Source organism: Pongo pygmaeus, chromosome 12 (genome assembly GCF_028885625.2).
Source record: "Pongo pygmaeus isolate AG05252 chromosome 12, NHGRI_mPonPyg2-v2.0_pri, whole genome shotgun sequence".
Lineage (NCBI taxonomy): Eukaryota > Metazoa > Chordata > Mammalia > Primates > Hominidae > Pongo > Pongo pygmaeus.
In genome coordinates, this window is record NC_072385.2 from 37,112,850 (window position 1) to 37,135,226 (window position 22,377).

Here is a 22,377-nt window from a genome sequence, read left to right on the forward strand (position 1 = left end):
CTTCCTGGAGAGCCACCAAAAAAGGTCTCTATAGGAGTTAGGGGACCCTTACACTCAAGAACAGTTGGTCTATCACTTGGGAGGTCTAGTCTAAATTTGAAAGGTGTCACTGTACATACAGGAATAATTGATTCTGATTATATTGGAGACATTCAACTAGTTATTAGTTCCTCAACTCTATGGTGTGCCTCCCCAGGAGAAAGAATTGCTCAGTTGTTGCTGTTACCTTACACAAAACTAGGAAGCAGCACAGTGAAAAGAACAGAAGGCTTTGGTAGTACTTATCCAGCAGGAAAGGCTGTATATTGGGTTAATCAAGTGTCTGACAAAAAACCTATTTGTACAGTAACTATTCAGGGGAAGGACTTTGAAGGACTAGTAGATACTGGAGCTGATGTCTCAATTATTGCTTTAAATCAATGGCCCTGACACTTGCCTAAACAAAAGACTTCCATGGGTATTGTTGGTGTAGGAACTGCCAAAGTTCCTTGATTTTACCATGTCAAGGGCCAGACGGCCAGGAAGGGACAATTCAACCTATTATCACACCTATTCCTGTCAATTTATGGGGTAGAGATTTATTGCAACAATGGAGTGCCCACCAAACATCTGAAGATCTATCATGAGCCACAGCAGGAAGAGAGGACTCTGGGAAGAGCCAGAACCCCCAATACGAGTGATGGCATGAATAAACATCTCAGAGATGAAGGAGAAGACTGAGAATACTCGTCAGGCAAATCCTCCAACATGAGGACAAATCAAGAAGTTGGCGCAGATGGCTGAGGACAACTTGAAAGCACAGAACATAAACAGCTAGTAACCGGATGGTGGCCATGCTGGTGGTACTCACCATGGTGGTAAGCTTCCCTATTTTAGGAGCAACTCAGATTTCACTTACTGGGCATATGTCCCATTTCCTCCTTTAATTAGGTCTGTGAGTTGGATGGATCCTGTTATTGAGGTGTACACCAACAACAGTTGGATCAACCTGGATGCCTGAGCCCATAGATAACCGAGGGCCAATGCATCCTAATGAGGAAGGGATGAAAATGAATATATCCATAGGATGTAAATATCCTCCAATGTGCCTGGGACCTGCTGTTGGATGCTTACAAATTAACACACAAGCCTGGTTGGCAATAGTTCCTGGAAAAAATAAATCACAGGCCATTCTGCACATGATTTCAGGGCATAGTTTAAAATATAATCATTCCAATCCTAAAATTCTGCAGTTCCATCTGAATAAGCTTGAATATGGGCAAAACAGAGTTTGGTTTGAAGGTGTGGACACTTGAACTTGGGAAGATTGTATGGCAAGTAAAGCTGAGGTGCTACAAATTAATTCCTATGGAATCATCATTGATTGGTCCCCAAAGGGGATTTTTAAAGAAAATTGCACCAGAAGGCCCTCTGTTGAACAAATGTAATAAACCAGTGGAATCGTTGGCAATGGAATCATACACAGTATGTTCGGACAGAAGTTGATTCCCCTATCATATGGAGTCCTGCTGGCATTGTCGCCCCTAGTCCAAAAATGCTATCTCCTGCCATAGGACAAGAACATTCAGAATTATGGAAATTAACTATAGCTCAAAGTTCAATCAAAATTTGGGAGGGCAAATATAATTAGTGGGGAGGGAGGTAAAAGTAAATATGTTCTTTCTTTTCTTTCCAACAGGACCTTTTGGATTCAAAGTTGTGTTCAGCCACCTTTTATGCTAGCAATAGGAAATGTTACTCTTGATATAAATACACACCTTATTACATGCTCCAAATGCAACTTGTTTACCTGCATTAACTCAACCTTTGATAACAATCAAACTATTTTATTAATTAGAGCCAGGGAAGGAGTTTGGATCCCTGTGTCCCTAAATAGACCATGGAAGGCATCACCGTCTATTCATATTGTAACTAAGATCCTTAAAAAACTCTTATCCCATTCTGAAAGATTTATAGTTGCTCTTATATTTGCTATAATTGGCCTCATTGCTGTTACTACTACTGCTGCAATAGCTGGTGTGGCTCTACACTCATCTGTGCAAACTGCTGAATTTGGCAATAAGTGGCAAAAGAATTCCACAAAACTATGGAATTCTCAGACTCAAATAGATCAAAAATAGTTAGCCAAATTAATGATCTCCATCAGACGGTGATTTGGATGGGAGATTGTATTATGAATTTAGAAAGTAGAATCCACATGCAATGTGATTGGAATATATCTGACTTTTGTATTACTCTCCATAGTTATAATGAAACAGAACACTGATGGGAAAAGATTAAATGCCATCTGGAGAGCAGAGATGAAAAACCTCACCCTCAATATTGTGAAGCTAAAAGAGCAAGTTTTTGAAGCTTCTCAGTCTCACTTAGTCCTGCACCCTGGAACTGACATCTTGAACAAGGCAGCCGATGGACTGTCTGCAATCAATCCTATGAAATGGATTAAGGCCATTGGAAGCTCTACGTTTGAAAATTCTATCCTAATAATTATGTTCTTGTGCTGTCTCCTTTTAGTCTGCAGATGCAGAAGCTGCCTCTGGAGAGAAAGCTGCTGTTGAGAACAAGCAATGATAGCTGTGGTGGTTTTATGAAAAAAAAAAGGTGGGGCATGTTGGGAGAAGCTGAGGCAGGGCTTGCATGTCTGACATGATGTAAAGAGTCTTGGAACATGTCTGCGGTCCAGGGTCTAAAGCCCCTCATGGCCTTTGGAACACCAAGCTCTGTGTTAAAGGGTGGTAGTCTATCCTGCCATGCCACAGTCTAAGCCCAGGGCATAAAACCCTTTGTGGCTTGGATGGAATCCAGGGCTCAGGGTATAAAACCCCTCGTGGCCTCTGGAACGTGTCTAGACTTGCTGGCTTCTTGCTTCTAGCACTCCCAAGCTCATAAAGCGATTGTATCTTAAACTAGAAGAACATGTTCCCCATTATCTCAAGTGGCAGAATATGTTCCATATACTTCAAAGGAAATGCTAAACTGTCACAGCTATAGCTCATGTGCTTGATGCACTGCTTCCTTTCAGCCCCTACATCCTCACCACTTGCTTCTTTGATCACCAATAAATAGCGTGGGCTCCCAGAGCTCAGGGCCTTCGCAGCCTCCATACTAGCATTGGCCCCCTGGTCCCACTTTATGCACTCTAAACTTGTCTGTTCTCATTCCTTTGACTCTGCTGGACTTCATTGCCCCCATGGCCTGGTGTTGGGTCTTGCCACCCCAACATCAGTCAGTCATGTCTACTTAATAAAACCACAGTAAAAACTCTGGACACTGAAGCCCTGTAGAGTTTCCTGAACACATTGATGTGCCAGGAGGGTAGTGCACCTTTAATTCATGGGTGAAGGACATGGAAGCTTCACGTTTGGGATCCTCTCAGAGCTCATCTTATGGTGGTCCTAATTTGTGTCCTTTATAATAAACTATAATTGATCCTAAGTACCATGCTTTCCTGAGTTCTGTGAGTTTTTCTAGTGAATCATCACACTTGAGGGGGTCAGGAGAACTTCCTGGAGTTGTGGCCAGTTGATCAGAAGTATGGGAACCATAGAACTTGTGGCTAGTGTCCAAAGTGAGGTGAGTCTTTCTGGGCACTGTTTCCTTAGACCTGTGCAGTGTGTTCTAGCTGCGGTTGGTCAGTATCAGAATTGCATTACAGTATTGCACGTCTTCGAAACTCAGCTGCCTCCATTGTACCTCTCTTGGGGCAGTGCATGTATATGTTATTTTTCAAATGCAATGTTTGAAAGAACAACATGCTAGTAGTGAATTTAACCAGTCAATCAAAGGTATCCCAATGCAGGGCTACAGAAATCCAGACAGAGTAGCATTGTAAATAAGGATGTGGACAAGCTGACATTAATAACATGTGATTATAAAACGCATACTGGTGGATAGAAAATACTAGCTAATTTGGAGTTTCAGTAAATTAATTTGTGCTTAATTAAAATTTTATAGTATTGGAATCCCTAAGCCAAATGATTTTTTTTCTAGTTTATTTGCTGCTTACTTATTTGCTTGTTTATTATGTAAGCCATTTAAATTTTAAAATATTCAAGAGAGGTTATCAAGTTAAATAAAGTTTAAAAATCACAAAAAAAATCATCAATTAGCCGGGTGCTGGTGACTTATGCCTTTAATCCCAGCACTTTGGGAGGCCAAGGTAGGCAGGGATCACTTGAGGAGTTCAAGACTAGCCTGGCCAATGTGGTGAAATGCCATCTCTACTAAAAATACAAAAATAAGCTGGGCATGGTGGCACATGCTTATAATCCCTGATACTTGGGAGGCTGGGGTATGAAAATCACTTCAACCTGGGAAGCAGAGGTTGCAGTGAGCCAAGATTGTGCCACTGCACTCCAACCTGGGCAACAAAGTGAGACTCCATCTCAAAAAAATAAAATTGTCAATTAGTCATGATCTCTGATAGTCTGTTATCCTTGGAGATTTGGAAAGTCTTCATCGTTACTATTAGTGACCTAGTCTTTCAGGATTTGGTTTGATCTTCCTGGACTTGACTGGACAGGGGGACTTCTATGGAAAAGACTGGTCCAAGATCCAGGGATGTCTCCTATAGTCAAGGGGAGCCCAGGCAATGGAGTGGCCTGGCCTTCTCGATGTCACATGCTTCCAAGTTGACTGATCCCCTGCCCTCTCTCACGGGAAAGACATAGGAGAAATTCAGCCTCACTGTCTCCAGTTTTTTTGTGTGATTTATGGCATTGCCAGGTGAAATCTCAACCCCATAATTCATCCATACATGTTAGCCAAGAAGAATTTTACATGGAAAGGGTCCAGATGACTGAATTAACAAACATTATCTGACCCACATGGTACACTGTAGAGTTATTTCTGCAATTTGAGTTTGTTTTTGCTTTTTAGTAACATGGCAAGGAACAAAAGGAACGTCTTCAAAGGACCAGCAAAAAAGGCTTTTTAGCTTTGTAAATAATTTGTCAATGGAACTACAGGTGGGAAAGATATTTTGCCTTGCTAGAGTGCCTTGAGAATTGAGAACTCGTGTGTGTGGAGGCTTTGAACTCTCCAGGAGATGGTGGGAGAGCAGGACTGTCTCATTTCCAAGGTCCTTTGGAGCAGAAAGTGCAATCACCCTGCTCCTTGCCCTTCATCTGTCAGGTGAGGAGATTTTCAATCCTGCCTTCCTGCAGCTCATGGCTCAGCCTTCCCCAGTCTTTGACCTTACCCTCTGCACCCCGCCTGCCATCTCCCCATCACTGAGAATGACAGTTACAAGGGAAGAGGTGAGTTTACCAGCCATGCTGAGGTTGTGGCAGGACTTAGGCATGCCCATGCATCCTGTCCCAGATACTGGCTCGCTCCTCAGGGCAATCTCCTTTCACCTTTCCCAGCCTGTCAGTTCACAAATGTGAAACACATTTCATCATTTTGTTTCCACCAACTGCTTGCATGTTCCCCAGATTTTGGCCAGCCATAAATTCCCACTGAATCTGAAACTCATGTCTATACTTCTTCTTGGGCCAATCAAGCATCATGGAGGTTAGTGTGCTTCTTACACCCAGCGTGCAACACCCTAGCTATTCACACCAAAGGAGTGCATCTGTGGCAAAGCCCTTGGAAAATAATACATATTTTCCCAAATTTAGTGGCGTATTTACTCAGAGCAATAAAGACTGATTTGCCACTATATTTTTGTAGGTATGATACAGTAAGATATTCAACTCCTTTGTTCGCAAACCATTTTTCTCATTATTACTTGTTAGGGTCTCTTCTATGCTAGGCACTGGGAAGGGAAAGGTGAATAACAATAATACCAGGCCCTCGGGGTCTAATGTTGCCAGAAAGGGGTCACTAGGGGAGCACACAGCAGGCAGGGTGGCTGAGGTCCTGAGTGAGAAGCCAGTGCTGTGGACATGGGAGTCATGTCACAATCTGAGGGAGGAGTCAGGGATGAATTTCTGAAATGGAAGTAGGAACAAGCTGGGAGACAGGGTTGAGAATATGGAGGGAGCTTCAGGCAGAGCTCAAGGAATCTCTAGGAGTTTCAAGAGGTGACGGCTCAGAGTGACAAGGATGGTGGTGAGCTAGGGTTAGGTCCCTCATCCATAGCCTTGGCTGCCATACTAGACAGCTTGGAAATGGCACCTTCTGTTGGAGAAGGCATGCTTCAGGGGCCCTGGGCATCTCTGGGTGTATTTGGAGGTAGGTGTATCCCCTCCTTCCTTTCAGCACTCTCTTTCTTGTTTTTGTCTCATGTTTGCTCTCTCTCCTAAGAGGCACCTTGTGACCTCATACTGGCCACCCACCCCTCGGGTCCCACCCCAGCTACTCTGCACCAATACCATCACAAGGCAGTGGGTGCCACCCACTAGTGTCCTCATCAGAAACTTGTGGGCTGGTGCCCTTGTATCCTCTTTCAGAACAAGTTCTCACAAGTAATGAGCTGTCACAGGAGAAGACCAGTTAACTCCTTCATATTACAGTGATACAGCAGCTAAAAAGAAATTATTTAGGCAGTTGGTGAGGGTAAGAGAGTCCTCACTAAGGTTTCCCTTTTAACAAAGAGCACTCCTCAAAAATTTCTTTTCTGACAAAGGGCAGCCTGTAAAATCGAGCTGCAGACATAGATAAGCAAGCTGGAAGCTTGCACCAGTGAATGCCGGCAGCTGTGCCAATAGGAAAAGGCTACCTGGAAGCCAGGTATGTTCAACATAGAGGCTGGATCTTCCCTTTTCTTTGTCACCACGTGTACAGTAAAAAAGCAGGCAACATGGCACTGGCCAGGTAAAGAAGTTATCTGCATAATGAAAGATTAGGTTAGGGCAGCCAGCTTCTTTGAACGCTATATAAATAGAACACCTGGTCCAACCAATCTTTTGGGCCCTATGCAAATCAGACACCGCCTCCTGAAGCTTGTCTGTGAAACCCCGTGCATTTCACCGCAGTACTGGAAGACCCTCGTGGGAGCCCCTCTCTCTCTTCAGGAGAGAGATCTTTTCTCTTTCTTTCAACTATTAAAACCTTTGCTTTTAACCTCACTTCTTGTTTGTCAGCATCCTTGTTTTCCTTGGTGTGAGACAACAAACCTCAGATATTACCCCAGACAAATGACACCGCTTCAACAGTAGTAAACGCCATGTAATTTATTGTATTTACATTTTCACATTGGGAAAGTGTTGAGCTGAAAAATAAATCTCTAGAGGTGAACTTTCATAAGAGTGTGGCAAGCTGACCACTCCTCTACAAATTAAGCCATGCATGTAAATATCACTTCTGCCTATAACTATCCTGGACAGTTTTTTACAAAATCTTTAAAAAAAAATTCCTGGCACAATTTTTTTGTTATCATAGTCTGCTTTCTTCTATAGATGGCAGGAAAAAAAAAACTATTTTGTTTTTGAAAGTCCCAGTTTGTGAGTCTCTGGCTAAGAGTGGTTAGCTGTACCAAACATTACACTGGCAGTTACACATCTTACAGACAGTTCTGTGCCTGGGCAGCACAGAGACACCTTTCTCTAAGGAGCTTATGAGAGATACATGTGCAGGAGTTTTTATTGAAGCCTTATCCCAGGCTCCTGGAGATAAGGTGGGAAGGGTAGCAGAAGGAATCATCTTCTAGTTATTAGGGGTTAACATGGGAAGAGTGGCTGGTGGAGACAAATCTAATGGTTTGAACCCAGTTGTGGCCACCAGCCTGCTGGGGCACTTGGTGCTATGCTGTGTCTGTGGGCAGCTGTGCCTCCAATGTGGCTTGGGGAGTTGCAGAGCAGGCTGGCACCAGCTTTAGCAATATATCAGCAGCTTGCAGAGAAGAATAGGAACCTGCTACGCACTAATGGAAATTTATAGCCAATGCAATCTGGAAAATACATAAAACAACCCAGCATCATGAAGCCAAAATACTTCCTGTGGGCTTAAAGCTAATCCTCGACACCTGGTCAGAGAAATCTAGCTTATTACAGGTTACCACTGGTATGTGGCATCCTAGTACCAGAAACACTGGTTAACTAGCAGTTCATACAGATACCCTTAGAAGCCTGAAGGATTCTGAAGTGGCTTCAAAATCAGTATACAGAAAGAGGCAGAATAGAGCACAAGAAAAAATATGTGGAATTTGTTCTGTGTTATTTTTAAGATTCTCTATTTTTAGACTTGTCAATGTTGTACTAACAGTTGAGTTCATGATATGTACCATGTACTGCTCTGCACTCTGTAAGCAATAAGCTTGTTTTTATATTCCCACTGCCTAGCGCAGTGCATGGACACACCAGAGGATCAGTATTTAGACACTCTAAGACCAATTAGAGTATAAAATCCATAGTATACCTATATATTCACTTTGGCTTTTCTTTTTAATAATTCAATGAATATTGATTGATTGATTGATTGATTGATTGATTTTGAGACAGAGTCTCATTCTGTCACCCAGGCTGGAGTGCGGTGGTGTGATCTCAGCTCACTGAAATCCCCATCTCCTGGGCTCAAGCAATTCTCCTGCCTCAGCCTCCCAAGTAGCTGGGATTACAGGTGCCAACCACCATACCTAGCTAATTTTCATATTTTTGATAGAGACAGGGTTTCACCATGTTCACCAGGCTGGTCTCAAACTCCTGACCTCAGGTGATCTGCGCACCTCGGCCTCTGAAAATGCTGGGATTATAGGCATAAGCTACTGTGCCCGGGCAAATGAATTTTAATATATGTATAGAGTTGTGCAACTATAATCACAATTTTAAAATATTTTCATCACCCCCCAAAGAATTTGCACACCATTATTAATCAATCCCCACCAGGCACGGTGTAATACCAGAACTTTGGGAGGCCAAGGCCAGTCCCAGCTACTGAGGAGGTTGAGGTGGGAGGATCACTTGAGCTTGGGAGGCAGAGGCTGCAGTGAGCCAAGATCACACCACTGAACTCCAGCCTGGGTGAAAGAGTGAGACCCCATCTCAAATAAATAAATAAATGTTGAGCAATCACTTCCCATTTCACCTCAGTTGCCCCTACCTCCCTCTGATCCCACCCTCTACCCCTTCTTTCCCCAGCCCTAGGCAACCACTAATCTGCTTTCTGTCTCTATGAATTTGCCTATGCTGAAATTCAATATAAATGAAACAATACCCTATATGGTGTTTTGTAACTGGTTTCTTTCACTCAGCATGATGTTTTTAAATTTCACTCATGTTGTAGCATGTGTCATCACATGCTTCTTTTTATTACTGAATAATATTCCATTGTGTAGAGGTGTCTCACTTTACTCAACCATTCATCAGTTGATGAACATTTGGGTTGTTTCCACTCTTTGCTATGCTTAATGCTTCTAGAAATATTCATGTATGAGTTTCTGTGAGGACATATGTTTTCATTTCTTTTGGGTATATTTGGGGAATGGGAACAATTTGTATAGTGGACTTGCTGGGGGTCATGTGGTGATTTTATGTTTAACTTCTAGGCTGTTTTCTGGAGTAGTTGTACTATTTTATATTCCCATCAACAGTGTATGAGTGCTACGATTTCTCCACATCCTTGCCAACACTGGTTACATCTGTCTTTTTGACCATAGCCATTGTAGCAGGTATGAAGTAGTATTTACATGTATTTAGATTTGTAGGTCTGTGATGGCTAATGATGTTCAACATCTTTTCTTGTGTTTATCAGCCATTTGTGTATCTTTTCTGGAGAAATGTCTATTCAAATTCTTTGCCCTTTAAAAAAGTTAGTTATTTTTCTTTTATCTATTTTTTTCTGTTATACATCTATTTTTTCTCCTATTCTGTGTATCGTCCTTTCACTTTCTTGATGGTATTCATTGGAGCAAAAAAATTTTAAATTTTGGGAAAGTCCATATTATCTAGTTTTTCTTTTGTCACTCATCTTTTTGGTATCACATCTAAGAAGGCTTTGCCTAGCACAAGGTCATGAAGATTTGCTCTTATATTTTCTTCTAAGAGTTTTGTAGTTTTAACTTTTGCATTTAGATTTATAATTTATTTTGAGTCTATTTTTGTGTATGAAGTGAAGAAGGGGACCAACTTCATTTGTTGGTATGTGGATATCCAGTTGTCCCTCTACCATTTGTTGAAAATATTATGCTTTCTTTATTGAATTGTCTTAGCATACATGTTGAAAATCAATCAACCATAAATGTGCAGGTTTATTTCCAGATTCCACATTCTATTCCATTGATCTATGTTTCTGTTAGTACCTATACAGTATTGATTATGATAGTTTTGTGATAGGTTTTAGAGTTGTCATGAGTCTTCCAACATTTTTCTTCTTTTTCAAAATTCTGTTGGTTATACAGGGTCCCTGAATTTCCACATGAATTTTAGAACCAGCTTACCAATTTCTGCAAAAAAAACAACTGAGATTTTTTTTTTTTTTTGAGATGGAGTTTCGCTCTTATTGCCCAGGCTGGAGTGCAATGGTGCAATCTTGGCTCACTGCAACCTCCACCTCCCAGATTCAAGTGATTCTCCTGCCTCAGCCTTCCAAGTAGCTGGGATTACAGGCACCCACCACCATGTCTGGCTAATTTTTTGTATATTTAGTAAAGACAGGATTTCACCATATTAGCCAGGCTGGTCTCAAACTCCTAACCTCAGGTGATCCACCCACCTCAGCCTCCTAAAGTGCTGGGATAACAGGAGTGAACCATCGCACCTCGCCGACAACTGAGATTTTGATAGAGATTGCATATAATCTGTAGATAAATTTGGGGGAGTATTGCCGTCTCAACAATAGTAAATCTTCCAATCCATGAACATGTGGTGTCCTGTTTATTTAGGTCTTCTTTAATTTCTTTCAACACTGTTTCATAGTTTTCAGTGTATGAATACCCTTTTTTTAAAATTTATTCTTAAGTATTTTATTCTTTTTGTTGTAAATAAAATTGCTTTCTTAATTTTATTTTGAAATTGTTAATTGCTAGTGCATACAAACACAATTAATTTTTATAGATTGATCTTATATCTGGCAGTCTTGCTGAAGTTGCTTATTAGCTCTAATAATTTGTTAGTCATTTCCTTAAAAATGTCTATATGCAAGATAAAGTCATCTGAAAATAGTGATAGTTTCACTTCTTCCTTTCTGATCTGGATACCTTTTATTTCTTTTTCTTGCTTAATTGCCATGGCTTAAATTTTCAGTACAATGTTCAATAGACATAGTGGTGGACATTCTTGCCTTTTCCCAACTTAGAGATTAAGTCTGTCTTTCACTATTAAGTTTGTTGTTAGTTGTGGCCTTTTGAAGATGTTCTTTATTAGGTTAAAAAGAGTCTCTTCTACTGCTGGTTTGGTGGGAGTTTTTATCATGAATGAGCACTAAATTTTGTTAGAGGATTTTTCTGCATCTATTTTGATCACACATTTTCTTTTCTTTTTTTTTTAATTAATGTGATGCATTACATTAAGTGATTTTCAAATGTTAAACCAATCTTGCATTTCTGGGATAAAATCCACTTAACAGCTGTATATAATCTTTTTAACATGCTGCTGGATTCAGTTTACTAAATTTTAAAAATAATTTTGCATCTATATTCATGAGGAACTGAATATGTAGTTGTCTTTTCTTGTCATATCTTTGTCTGGCTTTAGTATGAGATAATACAGGCATCTTAAAATGTGCCAGGAAACATTCCCTCCTTCTCTATTTTCTGAGAGAGTTTATGTAAGATTGGTATTATTTCTTCCTTAAAAGTTTAGTAGAATTCACTAGTGAAGCCATCTGGACCTGGGCTTTTTTTGCAGAAGATTTTAAATTTCTAATTCAAATCATAGAAGAAATCTAATAATTTAAAAAGATTTTGTAAGATTTGTGTCTTTCTAGGAATTTTTTCTATTTCATAAAAATGGTCTAATATGTTAACATCAAGTTGTTCATACTAACCTCTTCTAATCCTTTTAATTACAATAGAGTCTGTAGTGATGTTTCCTCTATCACTCTTGATTTGGTCAATTTGTGTCTTCTTTCTTTTCTTGTTCAGTTTAGCTCAGGGGTTAGCTAACTATGATCCATGAGCCAAATCTGGCTTGCAGTCTATTTTAGTATAGGCTGGGAGTTAAAAATGGTTTTTTTTTGTTTTTTTTTTTTTGTTTTTTTTTTTTTACATTTTTAAAGAGTTGTTAAAAAACAAACAAACAAAAAACACAAAGAAGAATATGTGATAGAGACCATACATGGCCTGCAGAGCCTGTAATATTTACTATCTGGCCCTTTACTGAAAAAATCTGCCAACTCCTCGTTAATCCCATGTGCATTTGAGAAGAATGTGTATACTCTTCTGATCAGTGGAGCAGTATAATGTGCCAGTTGGTCAATTTGGTTTATAGTGTTGTTATTTACTTACTTATTTCTCTGTTTAACTGTTATATCAATTATTGAGAGAGGAGTATTAAAATCTCCATCTGTAACTGTTGAATTGATTCTTTTTTCAATTATTTAGATTTTGTTTCACATAATTTTGAACTCTGTTGTCAAGTGCATACACATTGGTCATTGTTATTTCTTCTTGATGCCTTGACTCTTTTATGATTATGAAATGTTCCTTTTTGCCTCTAAAATATGCCTTTTCTTGAACTCAATTTTGTCTGATATTAATATAGCCATTTCAGCTCTCTGATGATGACTGTTTCCATGGTATACCTTTTTCTATTCTGTATTTAAATATAAAATGTGCCTCTTGAATACAGCATATCATTGGATCTTCATTGTTTATTCATTCTGACAATCTTTGTCTTTTGATAAGAGTGGTTAGTCTATTTGCAGTAAATATTTTAATGATGAGATAGGATTTACCCTTATTATTTTGTTTTACTCTCCATATATCTCATGTCAGTTTTGTTTCTCTGCTCCTCTTTTAAAATAAACTTTTGTGTGTGTTAGAATAGTTTGAAATTTACAGAAAAGTTGTAAAGGTAGTACAGAGCATCTGTTTCTTTCTATTGTCTTCTTTTGTGTTAAACAAATATTCGTAGGTGTTCCATTTTAATTATTTTATTTTTAGCTATGTTTTTGGTTCTGTATTTCTTTACAGTCATTGTTCTTAGAATTACAACTGCATCTTCAATGTATTACAATCTTCTTCAGGTTACTACTGATTTAATTTCAATAATATATACCAACTTTCCTCCAGTGTAACTCAATTTTCTCTGTTTATTTTTTGTACTGTAATCAGCATAAAGATTGATTTACGTATGTTGTAAACTCAGCAATAAAATGTTAGAGTTGTTGCTTTAAATAATCTTACAATTATCAAAGAAATCAAAAAATAAAGTCTTATATTTGGCCGTATATTTACCATTTCTTGTGTTCTTCATGCATTCCTATGGATCTAATTTATTTTATTATGAAGAACTTCCACTCATATTTCTTAAAGAACAGGTCTACCAGCAAGAGTTATTTCAGTTTTTGTTCATCTGGGAACACCTCACTTTCATGTTTATGTTTGAAGAAGAATCACACTGGATGTAGAATACTTCGTTGACAGCTGAATTTTAGCATGTTGGATATGCAATTTCGTGGCCTTCTGGCCTTCATTGTTTCTGATGAGAAAACCATTTTTAATCTTATTAATGGTCCACTATATGTGAGGAGTCCTTTTCTTTTGCTGCTTTCAACAATTTCTCATTTTCTTTTGCTTACAACTATATGACTATCTGTCTAGCTGGGGATCTCTATCTATGTTTTTTCTATCTAAAGATTGTTGAGCATCTTGAACCTATAATGTTTATTGTCAAATTGTGAAGTTTTTAGTAACTATTTTTCCAAATACTTTTCTGCTTCCTCTCTCTTTTCTCCTAGTATACTTGATGTCTTCCTACAGATATCTAAGGCTGTGTTTCTTCTTCTTCAATGTTTTTGCTCTCTGTTCTTCAGACTGTGTAGTTAATATTCATCAATCTTTAAATTTATTCATTTATTATTCTGTTATCTGCAATTTGCAGTTGAGTCCATCTAAGTGTTTTTTCTTCATTTTTGTTATTGTTTTCAACTTTAAAACTAGCTTTTAATTTGTTTATAGTTTCTAGTTCACTATTAAGATTCTTTATTGAGTCATTGTGATATTTTCCTTTAATTCTTTGAACATATTTATAACAGATATTTTGAAACCTTTGTCTATTATATCCAAACTCTATGCTCATCCAGATTCAGTGCATTTTGACTACTTTTTCTTCCTGAGTATGAGTCACACATTTTTGGGCTTTTTTTTCAGTCTAGTAATTTTTAAACTAAAATTGGACATTTTGTATAATATATTGTAGCAACTGTAGATTTTGTTTTATTTTTCTTAAGGTTGTTGTTGTTCATCATTGCCTGGATTTAAACTCTGAAGTCTGTCTCCCCTATGGTGTGCCAGATATGAATCTACTAATGTTTTTATGCTTCTTTATAATTTTTGGCCTTACCTAAAGGCTGCCCCATATCTGCATAACTCTACAGTCAGCCAGTGTTTTAGATGGTGCTCAAACACTTCGAGTCTGTAAGGCTTACACCCTCTGCTGATTTATCTGTGTGTAGGATGAAGAATGCCTCATAGTTTTAAGTGTCCCTAGGCTTTCACTTTTTGTCAAGGTCTCTTGAGTCTCTCCTCCATGCTGAATAGTTTTCCAGTTGCCCAGGACCATGTGAAGGGCTTATCTTAGTTCTTCTGTAGCTGTCTTATTTCTAATACTTTCTTGTTAAATTGCTAGTTGTCTCATTGCTTGCTTTAATCAGGTCCCCAGTCTCAGGCTAGTGAAACTGCAGGCTTTCCTTTGTAAAAGAAACAAGAGCTGGACACTAACCAAAGCAGTAAAACAGATTCTATTCAGGAACTATTGCAAAAGGGGAAAAGAGGCCTCAGTATATGGTATGCTCAATTGCAAATACAGCAAAGACAATTGAGAATTTATAGCCAAGGAGGAGGTTGTAGGGATATGGTTTGTGAAAAAATTACTAATAGGCGACATCAAGGGTAGTGAAAATTCTTACTAAACTAACCTAAAAGTATTCTTGCTAAAGGTAGGTGACATGGTTTGGCTGTGTCCCAACCCAAATCTCATCTTGATTTGCTGCTCCCATAATTCCCACCTGTTGTGGGAGGGATGGGGTGGGAGGAAATTAAATCATGGGGGTGGATTTTTCCTGTGCTGTTCTCACAATGCTGAATAAGTCTCACAAGATCTGATGGTTTTATAAAGGGCTGTTCCCCTGCACACACTCTCTTGCCTGTTGCCATAGTAAGATGTGCCTTTGCTCCTCCTTCACTTCCACCATGATTGTGTGACCTTCCCAGCCATGTGGAACTGTGAGTCAATTAACCTTTTTTCATAAAATACTCAGTCTTGGGTATGTCTTTATTAGCAGTGTGAGAACAGATTAATACAGTAAGTTGGTAGTGGTAGAGTGGGGTGCTGCTGTAAAGATACCCGAAAATGTGGAAGAGATTTTGGAACCAGATAACAGACAGAGCTTGGAGCAGTTTGGAGCGCTCAGAAGAAGACAGGAATATGTGGGAAAATTTGGAACTTCCTAGAGACTTGTTGAATGGTTTTTCCCAAAATGCTAGTAGTGATATTGCTGTGCTTTAACAAAGAGACTGGAGGTATTTTACCCCTGCCCTATAGATTTGTGGAACTTTGAACTTGAGAGAGATGATTTAGGGTATCTTGCAGAAAAAAAATTCTAAGGAACAAAGTGTTCAAGAGGAAGCAGAACATAATTGGAAAATTTGCAGCCTGACAATGCAATAGAAAAGAAAATCTTATTTTCTGCGGAGAAATTCCAGCCTGCCACAGAAGTTTCCATAAGTAGCAAAGAGACAAATATTAATCAAAAGACAATGGGGAAAATGTCTCCAGGGAATGTCAGATATCTTTGTGGCAGCCCTCCCATCACAGATCTATAGGACTAGCGGGAAAAAATGGTTTCATGGGCCAGGCCCAGGCCCCCCTGCTGTGTGCCACCTAGGGACTTGGTCCTCTATGTCTCAGCTGCTCTAGCCATGACTATAAGGGACCAAGGTACAGCTCAGGCCATGGCTTCATTGGGTACAAGCCCCAAGCCTTGGCAGTTTACACATATATTAATCCTGTGGGTGCACAGAAATCAAGAATTGAGGTTTTGGAACCTCTGCCTATATTTCAGAGGATGTATGGAAATGCCTGGATGTCCAGGCAGAATTTTGCTGCAGGGGCGGGGCCCTCATGGAGAACCTCTGCTAGGGCAGTGCAGAAGGGAAATGTGGGGTTGAAGTCCCCACACAGAGTCCCTACTGGGGAACTAACTAGTGGAGCTGTGAGAAGAGTGCCACCATTCTCCAGACCCCAGAATGGTAGATTCACCAACAGCTTGTACCATGCACCTAGAAAAGCCGCAGACAGTCAACACCAGCCAGTGAAAGCAGCCTGGAGGGAGGCTATACCATGCAAAGCTACAGGGGCAGAGCTGCCTGAGGCCAAGGGAGCCCACCTCTTACATCAGCATGACTGGGATGTGAGACATGAAGTCAAAGGAGATCATTTCAGAGCTTTAAGATCTGGCTGTCTTGCTGGATTTCAGACTTGCATAGATCCTTTAGCCTCTTCATTTTGGCCACTTTCTCCCATTTGGAATGGGTCTATTTACCCTCATTATATCTAGGAAGTAACTAACTTGTTTTTTGATTCTACAGGCTCATAGGTGGAATGGACTAGCCTTGTCTCGGATGATACTTTGGATTGTGGACTTTTGAGTTAATGCTGAAATGAGTTAAGACTTTGGGAGACTGTTGGGAAGGCATGATTGGTTTTAAAATGTGAGGACATGAAATTTGGGAGGGGGCAGGGGCGGAATGATATAGTTTGGCTGTGTCCCCACCCAAATCTCATCTTGAATTGTAGCTCTCACAATTCCCATGTGTTGTGAGAGGGACCCAGTGGGAAGTAATTGAATCATGAGGGAAGGTCTTTCCCATGTTGTTCTCATGATAGTGAATAAGTCTCACAAGGTCTGATGGTTTTATAAAGGGGAGTTCCCCTGCACATGCTCTTTTGCCTACCACCATGAAAGATGTGCCTTTGCTCCTCTTTCACTTCCACCATAATTGTGAGACCTCCCAAGCCATGTGGCACTGTGAGTCAATTAAACTGCTTTCCTTTATAAATTACCCAGTTTTAGGTACGTCTTTATTGGCAGTGTGAGAACAGATTAATATAGCAGGCCAGAGGGATCAGGCATCACTTAAGAGATGACATGGGATTGTCACTGGTAGAGGGTCATGACTGAAACTTGTCCAGGTTCTTGGCATTTTTAACAAAGAATTGGACAAAACTCCCAGCAAAACAAAGAAAGAATGAAGCAACAAAAGAACAAAAGCAGGCATTTATTGAAAATGAAAGTACACTCCACAGTGTGGGAGCAGACCCTAGCAGTGGTTCAAGGGCCTGCATACAGTATCTTCTTGTGTCCAAACACCCCCTAGAAGTTTCCCATTGGCCACTTCATGCTCACCACATGTAAGTGAAGTGGTGGCCTGCAATCAGTCTAACCAGTTGCAGAAAGCAGCCAACCAGAGGCTGAAGTGAAGTTACAAAGGTCACAATCCTCTGCAAACATCTGATTGGTTGCAAAAAGCAACCAATCAGAGGCTAGGGTGAAGTTACAAAATTGCAAACCAAAACTCCACCCACAATCAGTCTGATTTGTGGCGGACAGTCAATTTCCCATCTGCCTCTCAGAAAAGGTCAAAGGGAGTAGCCTCTGGTCCTTTTGTTACTTCATTTGGAAAGCTAGGGATTTTCCTTTCAATTTAGTTCTAGGAAGTTAGAATGAAACAGCCTTAGGTTCCTTGCCTCCAGACCTATTCTCCTGCCTCAGGATGAGGAATTTGATCAGATATTGACAGTGATCAGATATTGAGGTGGGAAATTCTTGCTTAAATGACTTGGTAGGCTTCTCACTAAAATTGAGCTGTGTAGGCATGAAGCGAAGGCCCAACAATGAGGGTTAAATGAGGCACAAAGGAGCTGACTAAAGTTTGGTGAAGGAGAGAATCTTTGTCACCTTCTTTCTCAATCAAGTTCTTCACTCTTTGCCAACAAAGTCATAAGGAGTTTTCACCCCAACTCCAGCCCCCAAAATGAATATTTATTCTGGCAATAAAGCTGCTGATTTTTGCAACCATCACAACAATGGTCAAACTACCACTTTTGCTAACAAAGCTATGGACAAGGGGGTAGGGAAGCAGCCCCAGGCAACAAGGCCACAGACTCTTACACAAGCTCTAGCACTTTTATTAAGAATGTGTCTTCAAGCCTGGTGGGGTGGCTCATCCCTGTAATCCCAGCACTTTGGGAGGGCAAGGTGGGTGGATCATCTGAGGTCAGGATTTTGAGACCAGCCTGGCCAGCATGGGTGAAATCCCATTTCTATTAAAATACAGAAAATTAGCTGGGCATGGGCATGTGCCTGTAATCCCAACTACTCAGGAGGCTGAGGCAGGAGAATTGCTTGAACCCGGGAGGCAGAGGTTGCAGTGAGCCGAGGCTGTGCCATTGCCCTCTAGCCTGGGTGACAGAGTGAGACTCTGTCTCAAAAAAAAAAAAAAAAAAAGAAAAAAGAATGAGTCTTTACTCATTGTCCATCTTTGTTTGACTTTTAGTACCCTAAGGGTGTTATTTCAGACAATCCTGTGCAGTATTATATGCATTCTTACAGACAAGGATTGCTGACCTCTTCATGCTGCCATGATTGGAAGACCCTCTAAAGGCTCTTGGTCAGAGTCTTTTACATATCAAAGCATGTTGTGAATAACCAAGTGGGCAACACAGAATTCAGTGTTTTGGAACCTCTGTGGCAGTGGAACTCTGCCCCTACTTTTTTTTTTTTCCAGGAGCATCTGATTTATTTCTCAAAGTTTAATGCAGAAGACTTACATGGAGAGGTTAGTAAGATGCAGATTCCTGGGCTCACACTCCAGAGGTACAGGTTATATAGATCTGGGGTGCATACATATGACTTTAGACAGTTGTCTGAAGACCACACCTTGCCCTTTGTTTCATAGAGTGATCCATTCATAAGCTCCCACATCTCTCAATAAAAAGGCATTTACTTCTTTTCACTTAGTGTTTAAAAAGACTGATAGAGAAGAGACAATGCTATATGTTCACCAAGTCTGTTTTATATTCTTCCTTGAAGGGAACATGTAAAATTACACTTACCAGTCCTTTGTAGCTGGCTGGGACCACATGACTACATCTGGCCAAAGATATGTGAATGAGACAGCCAAGTGTAAAGGAGTTCCTGGGATAACTCCAACCAGCCTGCACACTGGTAATGTGCACTGGGGTGGAGCCACAGAAGTTCTGCCATTTGCAGTGGGGAGGAGCCTGGCCCCTCCTCTTCCTGGGTGGAATCTGGAATTCAATCTGCCAGGCAGGAAACATGTACTAGCAGGACTCTCACTCAGCTGAGAGTTCCTGTTTCCCTTTTTGCCCAATAAATCCCATTTTTCTCACGCTTCAAATTGTCCATGAGCCTAATTTTTCATGGTCATGTAACAAGGACCCCATCTTTAGCTGAACTAAGGAAAAGTCCTACAACATGAGCAGGAGGAATAAGTGGATCACTTTCCAGCCATGGCAGTGGGGAGCCCATGTGCAGTTCTTCAATCTCTTGCCTTCTGTTTGGTGTGAAGGGTGGTGGCCTCATCATATAAAGATGGCAGAGCTATGGCTTTGACAAAAGTCTGGATCCCAAAGACTCACATAGTCAACAGCTGCCTGTGGAGGATAAAGGGCTTTGAGGGAGCAAGAAATAAGCTTTTAGTGCTAAGCCATTGAGATTTGGAGTTTTGTGTTACCACATCATGAATCTAGCCTATTTTGAGTTAGGGGTTATAGAAAGGGCAACAGTGAAATTACCTTCTGAAGCAGCTCAAAGGATTGAGGAAAGAAAATATGATTAACAGGAAACCTATGATCTCAAAAATGAAAGCTTGCATACGCCAGTGTCATTTGATCCCGCTCCTTCCATGGTGAGGTAATAGTCGCAATCCACAGGCCTTTCCTGCAGTTGTTAAGGTCTGACCTTTTAAGTGGAAAACAATACCTTAGGCCTAATCTAAAGGACAGATGCAAAAAGAAATGTCAATTAACTCAGCCCATCTATCCAGAACTTGCATTTGTAAATGGTTTTATTTTCAAGATGAAGATAAAAACAAGAGTCTTTCCATTTTAATCTTCTGTTAACCAGCATATTTTGTTAATTATAACCTATAGCCTACCCCTTGGGTCTTTCATTATTTGAGGTTTTACCTTCTATGCAATGATTTTATCAATAAATAAACACCAAGGAGGGAGAAAATAGGTGGTGTACTTCATAATACAAAAAAAATAAATAAATAAAATTAGTAAAATTGCTTTCAGCAGGGAAACACTTTAAGCTCTCTTTCTGTCTAGGAAAGGCAACAGTTTAATTAAATATAGCTGGCTGTATTTTATGTTTAAACAGTAAATGTGAGTCAAAGATTCATGACTTCCTCAAGCTTGTTTCACACTGCTTGCCCGTCCCCCACCCGCATCTAGTACCAGTCTGTCCTTGGCCCACCCAGCAAGAAAGAAGTGTGACGTGTGTGTGTTCTATCGTGGAATTAATCAGCAGACAGTATGTAGGGGTTAGGTTGGAGAAAATTAAAGGCACACTTGCAGCTCATAGAAAATACTGTGAACCCATTTGGTGAGAGTAACAGACTTGCTATGAAAGTCAAATGGCCAACCTTTCCTCCCTTTGCCTTTATTAATTTTGACATTTGCATGAAAATTGAATCCTGGTTTCCTGGGGGCTCATCTGCTCCTGCAACTTCCCCTTACCTGAAGGCTTAATCTTCTGTTGGTGACATGATAATCAGTTCTCCAGCAAGCAATTATGATGTCACAAAGAGGCAATTATCACTTCAGATGAGAAAATAAACAGCCCACACAGATGATGACTTGAAATCTTTACGATTATCTTAATGTAATTTTTCTTTTAAAAGATTTCATATGAGAAAATGACTATAAGCCTAGCTAAAGAACCCACAAGGCAATGGTAGAAGTGTTCATTGTAGACCCTAAATCAAATATTTGTACATGTTCCCCAAATCCTTACTGAACATTTCTGGGGTGGCTTCTCCCTCCTCCAACATCCCCTGCAAAGTGTGGCATACTGGCTTCCATGGAGACCCATCTGTTCATCCTCAATGCTTTTCCTCTTTCAAAGCAAAATGAACAAAAGTTGATCTAACTGAAATAATATCATGGAATGGTACCATTAATTAGGAGAAGAAAGATTTCATTGCACAAAAATTGGGGAATGTATATAAAAAGAAATAATTAAAAATTGTTTATAATCCTACCACCCAGAGAAAACCATAGTATTTTAGTTCCAGTCTTTTCTTTCTTCAGTGTGTTGGGGTGTGTGTCTATGTGTGTGGTTTGTCTTATAATAATTAAATCCCAAAGTGTACCCTGTTTTGTCATCTGCTTTTTCATTTGACCATTTGTTGTGAACACCTTTGCATTACACTGTTATGTTTTAAATAAAGGAAAATGGTAGTCTTAGGATAAGAAGCTCTCTAAGCAGGCCATTTCTTTTTCTTTTTTAAAAATTTATTATTTTATTATTTTTTTCAGCTTTATGGAGGTAACTGACAAATAAAAATTGTCAATAATCTCCATAAAAATGGATGTATGTGTACATTGTGAAATGATTACCACAATGAATGTGCATAATCTCACATAGTTACTTTTGTGTGTGTGGTGAGAATGTCAGTGGTGTTTGAACTAGAGCAACTCTACCTTGAGTAGGGGCTGGATAAAATAAGGCTGAGACCTACTGGGCTGCATTTCCAGGAGGACAGGTGTTCTTAGTCACAGGATGAGACAGGAGGTTGGCACAAGATACAGATCACAAAGACCTTGCTGATAGAACAGCAAGCAGTAAATAAGCTGGCCAAAACCCACCAAAACCAAGATGGTGATGAAAGTGACCGCTGGCTGTCCTCACTGCTCATTATACTCTGATTATAATTTATTAGCATATTAAAAGACACTCCCACCAGTGCCATGACAGTTTACAAATGTCATGGCAATGTCCAGAAATTACCCTATATGGTCTAAAAAGGGGAGGAACTCTCAGTTCTGGGAATTTCCCACCTCTTTCCCAGAAAACTCATGAATAATCCACCCCCTATTTGGTATGTAATCAAGAAATAACTATAAGTATACTCAGGTGAGCAGCCCGTGCTGCTGCTCTGCCTATGGAATATCCATTCTTCTTCTTTTTTTTTTTTTCTGAGACAGAGCATTGGTCTGTCATCCAGGCTGGAGTGCAGTGGTGTGATCTCGGCTCACTGCAGCCTCTGCCTCTCAGGTTGAAGTGATTCTCCTGCCTCAGCCTCCT